The sequence below is a fragment of the Schistocerca cancellata genome, chromosome 2, assembly GCF_023864275.1.
Source record: "Schistocerca cancellata isolate TAMUIC-IGC-003103 chromosome 2, iqSchCanc2.1, whole genome shotgun sequence".
Taxonomy (NCBI): domain Eukaryota; kingdom Metazoa; phylum Arthropoda; class Insecta; order Orthoptera; family Acrididae; genus Schistocerca; species Schistocerca cancellata.
Window position 1 is genome coordinate 31088984 of NC_064627.1, and position 19321 is coordinate 31108304.

At 44.8% G+C, this 19321-nt stretch overlaps 1 protein-coding gene across 1 annotated transcript in view; it reads right to left on the reverse strand.

Annotated features, from left to right (window-relative positions):
* LOC126150433 (PDF receptor-like) overlaps nucleotides 1-11930 on the reverse strand; it is a 492332-nt gene extending 480402 nt beyond the window's left edge. Inside the window, exon 1 of the mRNA XM_049915877.1 lies at nucleotides 11741-11930. The gene's annotated coding sequence lies outside the window, so the exon portion shown is untranslated. The remainder of the gene's footprint in view (nucleotides 1-11740) is intronic.
* Nucleotides 11931-19321: the final 7391 nt, after the last annotated feature.

Below are 19321 nucleotides of genomic sequence, written 5' to 3' on the forward strand. Positions count from 1 at the left end.
CTATGAATCTCAACCTGGCGCCTGCTTTTCCCACTATTTGTTTTATGTGATCATTCCACTTCAGATCGCTCCGGATAGTAACTCCTAAGTATTTTACGGTCGTTACCGCTTCCAATGATTTACCACCTATGGCATAATCGTACTGGAATGGATTTCTGCCCCTATGTATGCGCATTATATTACATTTATCTACGTTTAGGGAAAGCTGCCAGCTGTCGCACCATGCATTAATCCTCTGCAGGTCTTCCTGGAGTACGTACGAGTCTTCTGATGTTGCTACTTTCTTGTAGACAACCGTGTCATCTGCAAATAGCCTCACGGAGCTACCGATGTTGTCAACTAAGTCATTTATGTATATTGTAAACAATAAAGGTCCTATCACGCTTCCTTGCGGTACTCCCGAAATTACCTCTACATCTGCAGATTTTGAACCGTTAAGAATGACATGTTGAGTTCTTTCTTCTAGGAAATCCTGAATCCAATCACAAACCTGGTCCGATATTCCGTAAGCTCGTATTTTTTTCATTAAACGTAAGTGCGGAACCGTATCAAATGCCTTCCTGAAGTCCAGGAATACGGCATCAATCTGCTCGCCAGTGTCTACGGCACTGTGAATTTCTTGGGCAAATAGGGCGAGCTGAGTTTCACATGATCTCTGTTTGCGGAATCCATGTTGGTTATGATGAAGGAGATTTGTATTATCTAAGAACGTCATAATACGAGAACACAAAACATGTTCCATTATTCTACAACAGATTGACGTAAGCGAAATAGGCCTATAATTATTCGCATCTGATTTATGACCCTTATTGAAAATGGGAACGAACTGCGCTTTCTTCCAGTCGCTAGGTACTTTACGTTCTTCCAGCGATCTACGATAAATTGCTGATAGAAAGGGGGCAAGTTCTTTAGCATAATCACTGTAGAATCTTAAGGGTATCTCGTCTGGTCCGGATGATTTTCCGCTACTAAGTGATAGCAGTTGTTTTTCAATTCCGATATCGTTTATTTCAATATTTTCCATTTTGGCGTCCGTGCGACGGCTGAAGTCAGGGACCGTGTTACGATTTTCCGCAGTGAAACAGTTTCGGAACACTGAATTCAGTATTTCTGCCTTTCTTCGGTCGTCCTCTATTTCGGTGCCATCGTGGTCAACGAGTGACTGAATAGGGGATTTAGATCCGCTTACCGATTTTACATATGACCAAAACTTTTTAGGGTTCTTGTTTAGATTGTTTGCCAATGTTTTATGTTCGAATTCGTTGAATGCTTCTCTCATTGCTCTCTTTACGCTCTTTTTCGCTTCGTTCAGCTTTTCCTTATCAGCTATGGTTCGACTACTCTTAAACCTATGATGAAGCTTTCTTTGTTTCCGTAGTACCTTTCGTACATGATTGTTATACCACGGTGGATCTTTCCCCTCGCTTTGGACCTTAGTCGGTACGAACTTATCTAAGGCGTACTGGACGATGTTTCTGAATTTTTTCCATTTTTGTTCCACATCCTCTTCCTCAGAAATGAACGTTTGATGGTGGTCACTCAGATATTCTGCGATTTGTGCCCTATCACTCTTGTTAAGCAAATATATTTTCCTTCCTTTCTTGGCATTTCTTATTACACTTGTAGTCATTGATGCAACCACTGACTTATGATCACTGATACCCTCTTCTACATTCACGGAGTCGAAAAGTTCCGGTCTATTTGTTGCTATGAGGTCTAAAACGTTAGCTTCACGAGTTGGTTCTCTAACTATCTGCTCGAAGTAATTCTCGGACAAGGCAGTCAGGATAATGTCACAAGAGTCTCTGTCCCTGGCTCCAGTTCTGATTGTGTGACTATCCCATTCTATACCTGGTAGATTGAAGTCTCCCCCTATTACAATAGTATGATCACGAAACTTCTTCACGACGTTCTGCAGGTTCTCTCTGAGGCGCTCAACTACTACGGTTGCTGATGCAGGTGGTCTATAGAAGCATCCGACTATCATATCTGACCCACCTTTGATACTTAGCTTAACCCAGATTATTTCACATTCGCATTCGCTAATAACTTCACTGGATATTATTGAATTCTTTACTGCTATAAATACTCCTCCACCATTGGCGTTTATCCTATCCTTGCGGTATATATTCCATTCTGTGTCTAGGATTTCGTTACTGTTCACTTCCGGTTTTAACCAACTTTCCGTTCCTAATACTATATGCGCACTATTTCCTTCAATAAGAGATACTAATTCAGGAACCTTGCCCTGGATACTCCTGCAGTTTACCAATATTACGTTAACTTTTCCTGTTTTTGGTCTCTGAGGACGGACGTTCTTTATCAACGATGATAATGTCCTCTCTGGTAAGCCGTCAGGTATTTTATCGTTTCGCCCAAGGGGGGGTCCCTCTAACCTAAAAAACCCCCGTGTGCACGCCACACGTACTCTGCTACCCTAGTAGCTGCTTCCGGTGTGTAGTGCACGCCTGACCTGTCTAGGGGGGCCCTACAGTTCTCCACCCAATAACGGAGGTCGATGAATTTGCAACCATTATAGTCGCAGAGTCGTCTGAGCCTCTGGTTTAGACCCTCCACACGGCTCCAAACCAGAGGACCGCGATCGACTCTGGGCACTATGCTGCAGATATTAAGCTCAGCTTGCACTCCGCGTGCGATGCTGGTTGTCTTCACCAAATCAGCCAGCCGCCGGAAGGAACCAAGGATGGCCTCAGAACCCAAGCGGCAGGCGTCATTCGTTCCGACATGTGCTACTATCTGCAGCCGGTCACACCCAGTGCGTTCAATAGCTGCCGGAAGGGCCTCCTCCACATTACGGACGAGACCCCCCGGCAAGCACACCGAGTGCACACTGGCATTCTTCCCCGACCTACCCGCTATTTTCCTGAGGGGCTCCATAACCCGCCTAACGTTGGAGCTCCCTATAACTAATAGGCCCGCCCTCTGTGACTGTCGGGACCTTGCTGGAGAATCGGCCACTGGCCCAACAGGCGAGGCATCCTGTGGTGGCTCGGAAACGATGTCATCACCACTAGGAAGCACCCCGTACCTGTTGGAAAGGGGTAAGGCAGCTGCCACGCGGCCAGATCCCACCTTCGCCTTTCGGCCAGGCACGCGAGAGCCCACCACTGTCCGCCATTCACCCTGGAGTGGTGGCTGACCGGTAAGATGCTCACTGCCGGAAGACGCAGCGACATCAGGGGTTCCATGTGATTCCAAGGCCACCGGAGTAGGCATAGGTCTCACCACAGTTGCCCCAACGCCACTACGAGCCGACGCCTGCGCCTCGAGCTCGATGAGCCTAACAGACAAAGCCTCCACCTGCCCCCGAAGAGTGGCCAATTCTCCTTGCGTCCGCTCACAACAACCACAGTCCCTACACATGACTATGTTTACCCTACCCTATACGGTGACAAATTCCCAAGATAATCTTCTGATGAGCTACTCTGATAATCAAGAAACACTCACTGAAATACGAGACGCGAAAACTACGCTAGGTTTTCCCAGAAAAACTATTTAAAAGCTAAGCGCAGCAAATAAGTACAAAAACGCTTTATACAAACAGTACTCGCTGCTGCTGGTGCTCTCGCTCTCGCTGTCACAAGACAACTGCTGTTTCAAGTGACTAGTGGCTAACGGCCGCGAAACAAACAAATGACGGTTTTAGGGCGCTTTCTGTTCTAAACGATCAAGAAAACACTAAGAAATCTAACACGAAAACTACGTAAAGTTTTATCAAGAACTGTTAGTTACTATGCAGAGCAGATAAACACAAATAGAATCCCTTCCTTAGTGGAAGGTCGTAAACAAAATGCAAAATAAACGCTTTATACAAACAGTACTGTGCTGCTGCTGGTGCTCTCGCTCTCGCTGTCACAAGACAACCGAACTGACTGTCGACTGCCTTTACAGACCGACAAACGGAAGTGATTGTCCGGGGTATCACTTCTTTTGTAGCAGGACTCCTTTGTCATCCACGACAGCCTTACAGCAAAGCGGTATGTCGACGATATTCTATGCCCCGTTCTGTTTCCCGTCATGGAAAGCCAGCATGGGCTTCCATTTAGGGAGGATAATACCCACCTGCATACGGCGAGGGTTTCTATTTAGTCTTCGTACTTGCCAAACCCAACTTTGGCGAGTGAGATTGCCGGATTTGGCCCTAACCGAAACAGCTGGGAGCATTATAGGCAGGGCCCTCTAACTAGCTCACGATTTTGACGATCTAACGCAATAATTGGACAGAGATTGGCACGATGTCCCTCAGGAGGACGACCAGTCATTACCGACTCGAATAACTAATTGCATAACGGCCAGAGGTGGACCAACGCCGTTTCCAATAAATTATCCACTGTTTCTGAAGTTGTTATCACGTTCATTTTCACATGTGCATCATATCTACCGATTTCCGTGCCATTCGGATAATTCCTGTTTGGTGCGTCTTTTTCTTTTATCTTACGGTGTAATTTCCGGGCCAGTTTTGTTTTGCAGATCCTGTACATGGACACCGCCGCGAAAAGCTTTAACGTCAAAGGAAGTCTTCATTGGATTCCAAGACATAAGAGAATATCTTGACTACTGCCTAATGGAAGGTAGGGAGGTAATAGAAACATTTTGGATGAGGAACAGAAAGAAGGTCAGCAACGGTCGTAGTATCATCTGTCTGTCTGTCTTTTTTACTGCATTGCAAAGATTATAATATTTCGTTAAAACCGGAGGACGCCCAGTTGGCTGATGCCGCCGAGGAGTTTACCTGCATTACCGACTGAGATGATGTAATGTTGAAGACATCACCATTAGTGGCAGTATTATACAACAGATGCTAACCCAGTGATAAAAATAAAGGCGGCATTCCATCACCAGGGATATCGTAACTGTATGCTCATTTTAGACTCTCAGTTGATATTCTTTTCTGCTTTTTTGAGTCATTTCATCTGAGTGGTCTGATGCGCCCCACCACGAATTCTTGTCCTGTGCCCACCTCTTCATCTCAGAGCAGCTCTTGTAACCTAAGTAGTCAATTATTTCCTGGATGTATAGCAATCTTTGTCCTGCTATACAATTTTTGACCTCTACCGCTTCCTGTAGTGTCATGGAAGTCATTCCATGCTGTTGTAACAGATATACTACTATTCTGTCCCTTGCTGTTGTCAGTGTTTTCCATACATTCCTTTGCTTGCCGATTCTGCGGAGAAACTCCTAATTTTTTATCTTATCAGCCCACATAATTTTCAACATTCTCCTGTAGCACCTCATCTCAAATGTTTGGATTCTCTTTTGTTCCGGTTTTCCCACAGTCACTACCATACAACGCTGTGCTCTAAACGTATGCTGTTAAACTACGTATGCTGTTAACGTATGATGCTAAACAACCAGTCAACTAGTCCCAACTATAGGTTGCCTGCCCAACGGCTTCCAGGAGTGAGAAGCAGACGACTTTCACTATTGCATATAAGCAGTCAATAAATTTAAAAAGCAGTCAATACACTCATTACTGTTATAAGAACGCATATTTCCCGTAGTTTCCTCTAGAGATGGCAATGCTGCGAAAATTCATTAAAAAAAACGTGAAGATCACGTTCGATATCTACTTAACTGTACTCCTGTGTTACTCAGTACAATCGTACGTTAAAGGTTTTACGCAGTAAGTCCAACATTAAAGTTACCGAAATTAGAAACTATACGTATATCATTATGCAGCACAGCTCACGGCTCGCAAATTACCCAGATTATTTTCAACCTATTATTGAAGAATAACACTTACCTGTTTTCATCAAACGCACACATAAAGTAAATCTTTTCGAAACTTTTTCTCTCTAACACCACCACAAACTAATACCATGTTAAAGTCTATTGCCTATGAAATTTTCCCTGTATACGAAGCAAAGCTTCTGCATCAGGCATAAGATTTTAAGTTATTCTTCATCTACTGCTTGCTGTGTTGGCAACACATTTTGCTGACAGTAAGCACGTATATCATTGAACGCACCTGCAAAATTACATTATTGCACGGCATAAGAGGGGACACCATAAAGTAAGTTTCATATTATTACCACGGACGAGTACGTTTCCACTATAAAGTGGCCCAGACACATGACACTGTTTTTCAACATAGTTACTGCTTCTCTGTAAACAATGATCGGAACGTACAACAAGGCATTCATTTCCTCGACGAGAGAAATTCACTCATTAGTCATGGAGCCATTCGAGAAACGCTGTGTGAACGCACTCATTTATGTAAAAAATTCTTCCGCCACAGATGTTCTTTCATCCTACCGATAAAACGAAAATCGTGTTGGGTATGACGTCGTCTTCCCGGCTAGCACCTCGACGTCTGTGCAGCCTCTTCCGAATTGTTTGCACTATTTCTCTACGGATGGACGCGACCTTGCCTTTGGTTCACACACCGCGAAAATTTTACGACGATTTTGTGTGCAGTTTAGACGTTTTTGCGCACAAGAATCGTATAGGGACACCGCAACTTTGGAGTAAGTATCCAGTTTCCGTGCCATTTCACATTCATACTGTGTGATGCAGCTGTTATCCGTACCGGAACAGAAATATGTCTGCAAGCAACCCGAAATTCGTCGTGCCGTCTGACAAAGTATACCCTGCACAGCGGTCTAAGCGTAGAACGACATGGCTAGCATACTTTCTGGCCTCCCTATGTAGTTCAAGATACATGACGTCATGGAGACTGGGTGCCGTGAGAAACTAGCTTTTGTTAACACGGAGCACAAATTACCTAAGATATAAACATCCAGTGTTTGATGGTGAGAGCACGTACCGACTTGCAACAAATTTTAAACGTAATTTCAGGTATTTTCTAAAAATTGTCTCTCGTAGAGATCCACACAGTTATGAATGGCGAACGATTTAACGCCATTTCACAGTTCATGCCACAAAAACTCAGCATCGAACACGATGTTCCAGTTTAATATTTTTATACAGCTAACTCTATTTGCTACTCGTTTTGTAGACAGTATTCGCAGATGCCACTGAAGATGCACACAAAGTCGTGGAACTGATCTACAAACGGCAGTTCGGTTCTTTAAATACTCAGAGTTGCAGGGGAAGGGTGGGGGTTAATGGTGTATTTTAAATTTCAATATACAGATCACTTTAGTCGCTAACAGTGACTTGTTATTTTTTTAATTAAAAGAAAGCTGGAAGTTATAAGCTTACATTAAAAGAAAATACGTGACGACAAACTCTTGCTGTCTGATTGTAATAGTGCAATGCATATTACTGTTGTAACAGCGTATATGTCATATACTTACCCAGTGAAATGGATGCCGCAAAGATTCATTTCTAGAAACGAGATCACTTTCGTTATCCACCTGTCTATCCTATTTTTCATCAGCTACTCTTGCAGAATCGACGTCACCCGAACAATAAACAGTTTATTACCTATCTTCCATCCTCCTGCCCCCTTCTTCTACCCTCCCCACCTCCACAGCGAAGTTTTAGGAACACACGACATCTCTACCAAATCGACAGTGATAGCGCACTAATGGCAACGCACTGTACTCGTATTCGAGAGGACGGATGATGAAACCCAGAGTTAGGTTATCTATAATTTCCCTATATTGAGAGGTCTTTAGGAAATGTTTGGCCTTTACCATTCACATATTCCCTCAACTGGGACTTGTGCAACGTGTCCAGTGAAAACGCCATCGACAGGATGCTAAACAGTTGCTTTTGAATTCGTAAAGACACAGTGATACCAAGGAAAGTTGTGATGAAGATCACTGTCATTTTTCTAGTGGAATGAAGCTTTTCTGGAAGACAACGTAGTGTTCCCTCTGCAAGGATAAATACGATACCAGTGTTTGTTCCTTCAGCGAACTGGCTACGCATAACCATGGTCGTTGCTCGTCAAGCGCATTCGTAGTAGCTACGATTTAAGTCTGTTTTCTATGAAACAGAATGATAGTCTCACAAGCGCAATACAAAATTCCTAGGAATTTTGAAATTACCTTCACGCTTACACAAAAAATTGTCTGTTGATAAAAGCCACGTGTTGTTAAATATGTATTAAGAACGCAGGAGTTTATACTTGTCACTAGTCTTATTGACACGGTAATACCACAATGTATGCTTGAAAGACCACAATTATTAGCTTAAGTGACAGGACTTTTATTTTTACTCCAGGGGTCTACGACCGACGCGAAATGAATTAAATTAAATAACGGCTTTATCGTTGCGCCGCAAATATCAGTAATATTACTCCGCAAACAGCTGCCCCTCCAGTGAACACGCGTGCACTGTCGATTGTTTTCAAACGAACGGTTCATTAACATTCATCAAGAAAAAAATTAATATCATTTCAAGTACTGCCATCGGTAAATTGCACCACGAAGGCGAAAATCCCTTTCGAGAGCGTACAGTGGCACTGTGGCCAGGACAATGACCTACTATGCGGAAGGAGGGCAGCACGGGATCCGGCTATTGAACCACTCACAGGATTACAGTTGCATCAAATCAAGCGAATCTCTGCACGGGAGTTTTTAGACAGTCGTATCCATTGCCTTCTTCATTTTCCATTTAAGTAACGTCTACGCATCTGACCACCTCTACATCTACATCGAGATAGGCCTACATGCTTCGCAAGTCACCGTATGGTGCTTATCAAAGAGGGCCTTGTACCGCTATCAGTCATTTCGTTTCCTGCTCCACTCGCTAATAGAGCTAGAGAAAAACGGCTGTCTAGTACGCCCCCACAAGAGCCCAAAGTTCTCCTAATTGCGTGGTCGTTACGCAAAATGTACGTTGAGGGCAACATTATCTTCCTTCATTCAGCATCAAATGTTCATTCTAAGTTTTCTGACTAGTGTTCCTGTAAAATAACGTCGCCTTCCGTGGAGAAATTCCCCTTTGGATTCGAAGTATCTCCGTAATACCTGCGTGTTGTTCGAAGCTTCTGGTAACAAATCTAGCAGCTCGCCTCTGAGATACTTCAATATCTTACTATAATCCGACCGGATGCGGATACCAGACACTCGACATCTAATCAAGAATAGATCGCACTAGAGTCCAGTACGTGACCCCTTGCGGGACCACACTTTTCTAAAATTCTCGTTACCACACTGGAATCGCATTCGGGACGACGACGGCTCAAAACGGCCATCTACATTTAGGTTTGGCGAATGGCGGTATGGTTCCTCTCACAGGGGACGGCCAATATCCTTCCACATGCTTGACAAAATCCGATCTTGTGCTCCATCTCTAATGGCGTCGATGTCGACAGGAAGCTAGAACCCAATCTCCTTTCCTTCCTTCCTTCTAACATTCTCCCAAGAAACCGAAGTGGACTATTCGCCTTCCCTACTACAGTCCTCCAACGTTCGTTCCACTTCATATCGCTTTGCATCATCTCGCCTGGGTATGTAATCAATAGGATAATAGGATTACGAGAAGCTGTACACTACTAACGCTGTATAGGTGTATTAAGGTATCGTTTTCCCTACTTTTTTTTTACATTTGGAGCAACCTACCATTCATCACAACAACTAGAAAGGTTTGTGTAAGTCATCCTGTACTTATGTACAGAGAAAATAAGAGCTGTTCTATCACACACGCCTGCGGCACTTCTAACGGTATGGAAAAATGTACCGCATTGGCCAATAGCCTTGGGGCCCAGTCCCTTTCGTCTGTCAATCCGTGAAGAAGAGCAACTCAGTGCAGAAGGAACTAACAACAGCCCAGTCAGTATACGACGCTAATAAAGTTATTCGTCACTATTTATTAACATAGGCCGTAAAATGTACTCTATAGTTTTTATGACTAATAATTTTATGGCTAATAATTTTATGCAGTATACCTTGTTCAGAACGAAAGTCGCAGCTTTTGAAGGGTGCCGTTTCAGTTTTGTTGCTTAACCAGATTCCACAATTGTGTGTAATGAAGAAGGTGAAGAACAGCTGGCAGTTGCTGTTCGTTTTTCTTTACTTCTGAGAGCTCTTTTACGAGTCTTAGCAACATAAGTTGATTGAGTGCAACATTTTCGTTGCAAAATAACAAATGCACTCAACTAAATAATAGCGCCCATGGGCCCATTTTATCATCAGCTCTGCACTTCAACTTTTTTGTAAATATACTTCTGTGAAAATACTGATAGGAATACACCCTATGGACTCTGGAGTTATCAGGGATGAAGTAAAGTGAATGAACAGTTACCTACGATGGAATGAATAGCGCCTTGAGAAGAGATTATTAGATGATCATCCAACTATGAAAAGCAAAGGTAACGGAGTGTAATTTAGTTAACTCAAATGAAGCTGATGGAATTAGATCAGGAAGTGACACCTGAAAGTAGAAAACGAATTTTTCTTCTTGCGTAGGAAAATAAAAAGTGGCTGCAGTACGTAGTCGACACAACTCACCTGGAAAAATAATTTAACTTATGGTTTATAGTAAAGTGCCAGGAATCCATTTTGTGGAAGTTTCTGAATTGTAGCCTAATATGGAAATGTAACGTGGACGTTAAACACGATAGGCAAGGTAGAAAAAAGTTTTTGAAAAGTAGTGCGACAGAATATTACGGAAAATTATGGATCTGGGTTTGATTAAAGTACTGAGTGAGATATGCAAGAGATCTAGGACGCATAAGCTCTGGAACGATTTTCTTGAGATAGACTAACATCGAGAGCTGCATCAAACCAGATTCTGTACTCATGACTTCAACAACAATGACCTATCACTATCTGTTGGAAAATAATTAATATGATACTTCAGAAATAACATACCAGTTGTCTGTGAGCATTATCCATGGTAATACTAATAGTTATTGTGGACCCTGATTCAGATAGTATATAGGCGTTAGTACTGGCGTATGCTTTAAACTCTCATGTGTGCTACTCCAGTGTTCTCTGTCGTTTCATTCGAACATTTTTGTCACTGCTATGCGGGGAAGCAGTTGCTCAGGAAATATGTTTTGTAGGAACCTCGTTCTTCAATCTTTGCTTTCTGGACATTAAAAAAAATACTTAAAGCGACGACGTGTGATCAACTATCATTGGGTCTGGATTATGCCTCTACGAACGTCTCCTTTGTCAGAAACTGTCTACTCCTACACTCAAAGACCACCACTGTTAACGACGCTGAGATTAGTGAGAAATGAGAAAAAGCTTTAAGTCGTGTAAGTGGTATCACAAAAACTTCAATAGTGCGCCAAGACGTTTTATGGGACGTATTTTGGCGCATAGATACAAATAGTCTTAACTGGGACTGCCTAGTTGTAGTTTTCTTATCATTTAAAACGAGCGAAACTTGTTATGCGCTTCCGTTTACGAGGCCCTGTCAGATGTGCTCCATCGAGAAATATAATAATTGAATAATTGAAGCCAGATAAGAAAATAGAGCGACAAGTAAGATGCCATGTCTAGAAAAGACTTAAGAGTTTCTCATTTCATAGAGTTGTATTCCTATAATCTTACCGTCGCTACATTACCTTCACTTTATCCACTTGCAATACGAAAGAGGAAGATTACTTGCAACAGGAAAACAAGGCCAAAAGATAAGACAGTGACATGGATTCACTGATGATCACCAAAAACTGCCCCCAAAATTCTACATCTGTGCATTCAATGCTGTGTCACAAACAATTGCGTGACGAGCTGTCTGAAGTAAACCAGTACACGAATACGGGCACATATTTCATAGTATGCTCCAGTGGTGCAATTTTCACATTGGCAGAATACCGACATGCGAATCTGGAAGGATAAGACAGATGGCTTACCTGCTGTCTCTATATAAACATGATGTAGCACCGGTACTTCGAAGGATCAAATGCAGAAGCTACGCAGACTTAATCTAAATGACGTGTCCTAGTTAAACCAGTCTGCCGCACTCAAGGTCGACGGCAATGGCCAGTGGACCTCAGGACGAAGCGGCGTTCTGCCGCCACCGGGGCGCCTCGACTCCGGCATACGAACCGGGGGCCGCCGGACGTATCCCTCGGCGTGCGCACCCCGCAGCGGCTACGGAGCAACTGATCCCACGTTGCGTCCGCTGCTGGGAGTCGCCACAGCTGGAGATCGCGTGGAGGGGGCGTCAAGCGGCCCGTCCCGAGGGCGCATGCGCGCCGATGTTCGGGAATGCAGCCGAGCGCATGCACCTTCCGATCCCGATTTTGGAGGGGGATCGGTCTCTTCTACCATTATCAAGAGCCCATGAGTGGTTCTCTTTCAGGTACACGCGACCAGCGGAAGTGTGCTGCTATTTCACTATAGTCCGTTTGAAATTGCTTGATAGATGACGTCTGTCACTTGACGCTGCAGTGTTGCGACATCAAATGGTTCAAATGGCTCTGAGCACTATGCGACTTAACTTCTTAGGTCATCAGTCCCCTAGAACTTAGAACTGCTTAAACCTAACTAACCTAAGGACACCACACACATTCATGCCCGAGGCAGGATTCGAACCTGCGACCGTAGCGGTCGCGCGGTTCCAGACTGAACCGCCTAGAACCGCTCGGCCACACCGCCACATCAAATACTTCGTGGTTAAAGGCAACTCTAAAACACGCCCGCTCACTTCACGAGTGTTGAAACGCTGTTCATGTAACGCGGACTTGTTATCATCTGGTATGGCGGTAACGCGACATGCTAATGGACTTAGCTGATTTTATGCGAGCAATGACTGAACTGCGGCAGACGATGCGTTTTGTACCCCTGAATTTACATTCGTGTCCTATGTCCATTATAATTATCCGGGCTGTACATATTTTTTAAGACCTGAAGATGACAGCAAATTCTGTCGAAACCGGTTATTTTAAAACTAAATATTCGTGCAATCCTGGCTATTGAATGTTCTTAGCAAGTAGAGCAAATCACTCCTTCGGGCCTCTCAAAATAAGAAAATCCAATCTGTATTAAAGAGAATGATCTCCACAAGTTGAGCAAGTCAACAACTTGTTGGCGCACCTGTGGCCCTTATACAAGCAGTTACTTAGTTTGGCATCAACTGATAGAGCCGTTGGATATCATCCTGAGGGGCATCGTGTCAAATTCCATCAATTTAGACTGTTAGTTCGTTGGAATCCCGAGCTGGTTGGAGGGCATCGTCCTCAACTGTGGAGAGGTCTGGAGACCTTGCTGATCAGGGTAGGATTTGGAAAGCGTGAAGATACGTGGTAGAAACTGTCTCCGTGTGAGGGTGGGAATTATATGGCTGTAATGTAAGCCCAGGACAGCTTGCCATGAAGGGCAGCAAAATGGGGCCTAGAATCGTCGACGAACCGCTGGGCTATAAGGGTGTCGCGGATGACAAGCAAAGGATGATATCAAACAGCATCCCAAACCATCACTCCTGGTTCTCTGGCTGTATGGCGGGCGATAGTCAGGTTCGTATCCCAGTGCTGTCCCAAGCGCCCCTAGACAAGTTTTCGCTGGTCATTCGGGCACAGTTCCAAGGGGAAGTCATCACTGAAGATAATTCTACTTCATTCATTGATATTGCAGGGCGAATGTGCTCAACAACGCCAAACACTAGCTTGTTGGTGCGCAGAGAGCATAGGTAGTAGGTACGAGCGTCATTCTTATGCAACTGGCACGAAATCGGAATAGAGGTTATCTTTCAGATATAGAAACACGCCTAGCAACTTTCGAATACCTCGCACAACTCTTTCTTGGTGTATCGATTTTTCTTCGCAGTAGCGCTTTTCACGTTAGACTCAACTAGATGTTAGATGAATTGAGGAAAGGAATAAAATAGACACTTTCAAAAGTACAGCTCCTCGCCACAATACACACAGGTAGAAATCATATATCATATAAATGTATAGTTGTTCAGAATACAAAAGTTTATTCATAGCTTGAAAGAACTAAGTGAATCTTCTTCAGGAGGAAAGCTTAATTTTGTTCTAAATACGCTTTAACGTACAACTCAGGGACTAAAACGGCCTATTATCATGATAAATGCTGTAAATTTTTCATTATAATTGTTTGAGCTATTACTATTAGCTTCAAATTCATGGATGAAGCTGAATTGCAGTTCGACTGAATTACCGCTATTTTCTGCTTTGTATCAGGAGGCTGGAATAGAAATGAATAGCCAGTTTTCCCAGTAGATCCGTTATTGAGGTTGATAATGCTATTTAAAAATTTTGTATTTACCGAATTAGTGGTCGCACTGACGTATCTTTTAAAACAGTCGCATGGACACTAGCTAGCTGTAGCATACACGTTATGTCAGGTATACTTTGAACTCAGCTGCCATAACGTCACCTCCCCTACCATGCCATCACCACTACCGCAGTCCCTTCCATCGCTGTACCGTCTGCACACTTCGTTATACACTCCTGGAAATTGAAATAAGAACACCGTGAATTCATTGTCCCAGGAAGGGGAAACTTTATTGACACGTTCCTGGGGTCAGATACATCACATGATCACACTGACAGAACCACACGCACATAGACACAGGCAACAGAGCATGCACAATGTCGGCACTAGTACAGTGTATATCCACCTTTCGCAGCAATGCAGGCTGCTATTCTCCCATGGAGACGATCGTAGACATGCTGGATGTAGTCCTGTGGAACGGCTTGCCATGCCATTTCCACCTGGCGCCTCAGTTGGACCAGCATTCGTGCTGGACGTGCAGACCGCGTCAGACGACGCTTCATCCAGTCCCAAACATGCTCAATGGGGGACAGATCCGGAGATCTTGCTGGCCAGGGTAGTTGACTTACACCTTCTAGAGCACGTTGGGAGGCACGGGATACATGCGGGCGTGCATTATCCTGTTGGATCAGCAAGTTCCCTTGCCGGTCTAGGAATGGTAGAACGATGGGTTCGATGACGGTTTGGATGTACCGTGCACTATTCAGTGTCCCCTCGACGATCACCAGTGGTGTACGGCCAGTGTAGGAGATCGCTCCCCACACCATGATGCCGGGTGTTGGCCCTGTGTGCCTCGGTCGTATGCAGTCCTGATAGTGGCGCTCACCTGCACGGCGCCAAACACGCATACGACCATCATTGGCACCAAGGCAGAAGCGACTCTCATCGCTGAAGACGACACGTCTCCATTCGTCCCTCCATTCACGCCTGTCGCGACACCACTGGAGGCGGGCTGCACCATGTTGGGGCGTGAGCGGAAGACGGCCTAACGGTGTGCGGGACCGTAGCCCAGCTTCATGGAGACGGTTGCGAATGGTCCTCGCCGATACCACAGGAGCAACAGTGTCCCTAATTTGCTGGGAAGTGGCGTTGCGGTCCCCTACGGCACTGCGTAGGATCCTACGGTCTTGGCGTGCATCCGTGCGTCGCTGCGGTCCGGTCCCAGGTCGACGGGCACGTGCACCTTCCGCCGACCACTGGCGACAACATCGATGTACTGTGGAGACCTCACGCCCCACGTGTTGAGCAATTCGGCGGTACGTCCACCCGGCCTCCCGCATGCCCACTATACGCCCTCGCTCAAAGTCCGTCAACTGCACATACGGTTCACGTCCACGCTGTCGCGGCATGCTACCAGTGTTAAAGACTGCGATGGAGCTCCGTATGCCACGGCAAACTGGCTGACACTGACGGCGGCAGTGCACAAATGCTGCGCAGCTAGCGCCATTCGACGGCCAACACCGCGGTTCCTGGTGTGTCCGCTGTGCCGTGCGTGTGATCATTGCTTGTACAGCCCTCTCGCAGTGTCCGGAGCAAGTATGGTGGGTCTGACACACCGGTGTCAATGTGTTCTTTTTTCCATTTCCAGGAGTGTATTTTCGCCCCTTATATACACAGCTAGAGCATTCTTTCCATGAGTATAAAAGTTTATTTCTAAGGAAGTATGGTAGTTACGGCGATGTGGTTTTTTTGCAAGTGTTTCCTTAAGCTACAAAGTACACTATGTGTTCGAAAGTATCCGGACAACGCCAACAATGTAAGTGAAGTGTTGGCAGAAGAGCCAACACCTTGTAGCTAGAGGAGGCCGAAATGCACGCGTTCAAGCTCACGCAGATTGGCGTGAGGGCTGGAACAGGACAATGTAATTTAATGTAGCAAATAAAGTACGTAGTTGATGTAATACTTAACTTTAATCCATAATTGGAGAACATAGGTCTTGATGATACATAAGTGCAATCTCAATATACTGGTAATGGCGCCTTGCTAGGTCGTAGCAACTGACGTAGCTGAAGGCTATGCTAACTATCGTCTCGGCAAATGAGAGCGTATTTGTCAGGGTAGCATCGCTAGCCAAGTCGGCTGTACAACTGGGGCGAGTGCTAGGACGTGTCTCTAGATCTGCCGTGTGGCGGCGCTCGGTCTGCAATCACTGACAGTGGCGACACGCGGGTCCGTCGTATACTAGCGGACCGCGGCCGATTTAAAGGCTACCACCTAGCAAGTGTGGTGTCTGGCGGTGACACCACAGTAAGTTCTCCATATTAGGTGTATTTTGTTCCCATCTACTGCCACGTACTCCAATACAGAGACCTCAGTTATCATTAGACATCGTGAGAGAGCAGAATTGGGCGCTCCGCGGGACTCACGGACTTCGAATGTGATCACGACATTGGGTATCACGTGTGTCATACGTCTGTACGCGAGATTTCCATGCTCCTAAACATGCCTACGTCCACTGTTTCCGATGTGATAAAGAAGTGGAAACGTGAAGGGACGCGTATACCACAAAAGCGTACAGGCCGACCTCCTCTGTTGACTGACAGAGACCGCCGACAGTTGAAGAGGGTCGTAATGTGTAATAGGCAAACAACTATCCAGAACATCACACAGGAATTCCAAACTGCACCAAGATCCACTACAAGTACTACGACACTTACGTGGGAGGTGAGAAAACTTGAATTTCGTGGTCGAGCGACTGCTCATAAGCCGTACAACACGCCGGTAAATGCGAAACGGCGCCTCGGTTGGTGTAAGGAGAGTAAGCATTGGACGACTGAACAGTGGGAAAACCTTGTGTAGAGTAACGAATCATGGTACACAATATGGCGATCCGATGGCAGGGTGTGGGTATGGTGAATGCCCGGTGAACGTCAGCTGCCAGCGAGTGCAGTGCCAACAGTAAAATTCGGAGGCGTTGGTGCTAAGGCGTGGTCGTGTTTTTCATGGAGGGGGCTTGCACCCCTTGTTGTTTCGCGTGACGCTATCACATCACAGTCCTACATTGATGTTATAAGCACCTTCTTGGTGCCCATTGTTGAAGAGCAATTCGGAGATGGCGACTGCATCTTTCAACACGATCGAGCACCTATTCATAATGCACGGCCTGTGGCGGAGTGGTTACACGACAAGACCATCCCTGTAATGGACTAACCTGCACAGAGTCCTGACCTGAAACCTATAGAACACCTCTGGGGTGTTTAGGAACGCCATCTTCGTGCCAGACATCTATACCACACCTCAGTGCAGCACTCCGTGAAGAGTGGGGTGCCATTCCCCAAGAAACCTTCCAGCACCTGATTGAACGTATTCCTTCCAGAGTGGAAGCTGTCATCAAGGTTAAACGTGGGTCAACGCCATGTTGAATTCCAGCATTACCGATGGAGGGCGCCACGAACGTATATGTCATCTTCGGTGTTCGGATACTTTTGAACACATAGTGTATTTAGTCACTTTGTCGAACGAGTTTTGTTGTCGGAATGCATGCATGTACGCCATAAGTGTTAACATAAATAAACTTAATACTTTTTAGTCGTACACATGGAACTACACTTAAAAACCACCTTTTTTCACAGGATATAAGTTACTAAATAGAATATTGTCCATGGAACAGAAGAAAAAATGTTTTTTGGTTGGATTTAAATCTTTCTTTGCTTTCTGACGGAGGTCGTTTGTTATTGGAAAAATGATAAAAACTATGTGTTGATCCATACTAAATTCCTCTCTAAGCCACTGACGGCTGTAATAATGGGACATGACGGTACCTTTTCCTCTAGTGCTGTAGGTATAGAATTTGCTGTTCTCAAATTGCAGTAGGTTATTTTTGATGAAATTCATTATCGAATTTATGTATTGTGATGTTGCAGTTAAAATGCATAACTCTTTAAAGGGGTTGCTGCATGACGACCGAGGGATAACACCACGTATTATTCTTACTTCTCGCTTTTGTGTAGCCACTACTTTCCTTCTAACTGGTTAGTTACACCAGAAAATAATTCCATAAGATATAATTGAGTGGAGGTATGCATAATATGTCAGCGGACTGATGCGTTCGTTTCTATGATTTGCAGTTATACGAAGAGCAAAATCAGCGAACTTCATTGTTTTGAGAATCTCAATAATATGCTTGTTTTAATTCACGTTTTCCGCAATATCTGTAGATACACTTAGACATGTGCTCCGTTTGTTGCCTGCAGAATGTCGAGGCGATACTCTACATCTACATTTATACTCCGCAAGCCACCCAACGGTGTGTGGCGGAGGGCACTTTACGTGCCACTGTCATTACCTCCCTTTCCTGTTCCAGTCGCGTATGGTTCGCGGGAAGAACGACTGTCTGAAAGCCTCTGTGCGCGCTCTAATCTCTCTAATTTTACATTCGTGATCTCCTCGGGAGGTATAAGTAGGGGGAAGCAATATATTCGATACCTCATCCAGAAACGCACCCTCTCGAAACCTGGCGAGCAAGCTACACCGCGATGCAGAGCGCCTCTCTTGCAGAGTCTGCCACTGGAGTTCGTTAAACATCTCCGTAACGCTATCACGGTTACCAAATAACCCTGTGACGAAACGCGCCGCTCTTCTTTGGATCTTCTCTATCTCTTCCGTCAACCCGATCTGGTACGGATCCCACACTGATGAGCAATACTCAAGTATAGGTCGAACGAGTGTTTTGTAAGCCACCTCCTTTGTTGATGGACTACATTTTCTAAGGACTCTCCCAATGAATCTCAACCTGGTACCCGCCTTACCAACAATTAATTTTATATGATCATTCCACTTCAAATCGTTCCGCACGCATACTCCCAGATATTTTACAGAAGTAACTGCTACCAGTGTTTGTTCCGCTATCATATAATCATACAATAAAGGATCCTTCTTTCTATGTATTCTCAATACATTACATTTGTCTATGTTAAGGGTCAGTTGCCACTCCCTGCACCAAGTGCCTATCCGCTGCAGATCTTCCTGCATTTCGCTACAATTTTCTAATGCTGCAACTTCTCTGTATACTACAGCATCATCCGCGAAAAGCCGCATGGAACTTCCGACACTATCTACTAGGTCATTTATATATATTGTGAAAAGCAAAGGTCCCATAACACTCCCCTGTGGCACGCCAGAGGTTACTTTAACGTCTGTAGACGTCTCTCCGTTGAGAACAACATGCTGTGTTCTGTTTGCTAAAAACTCTTCAA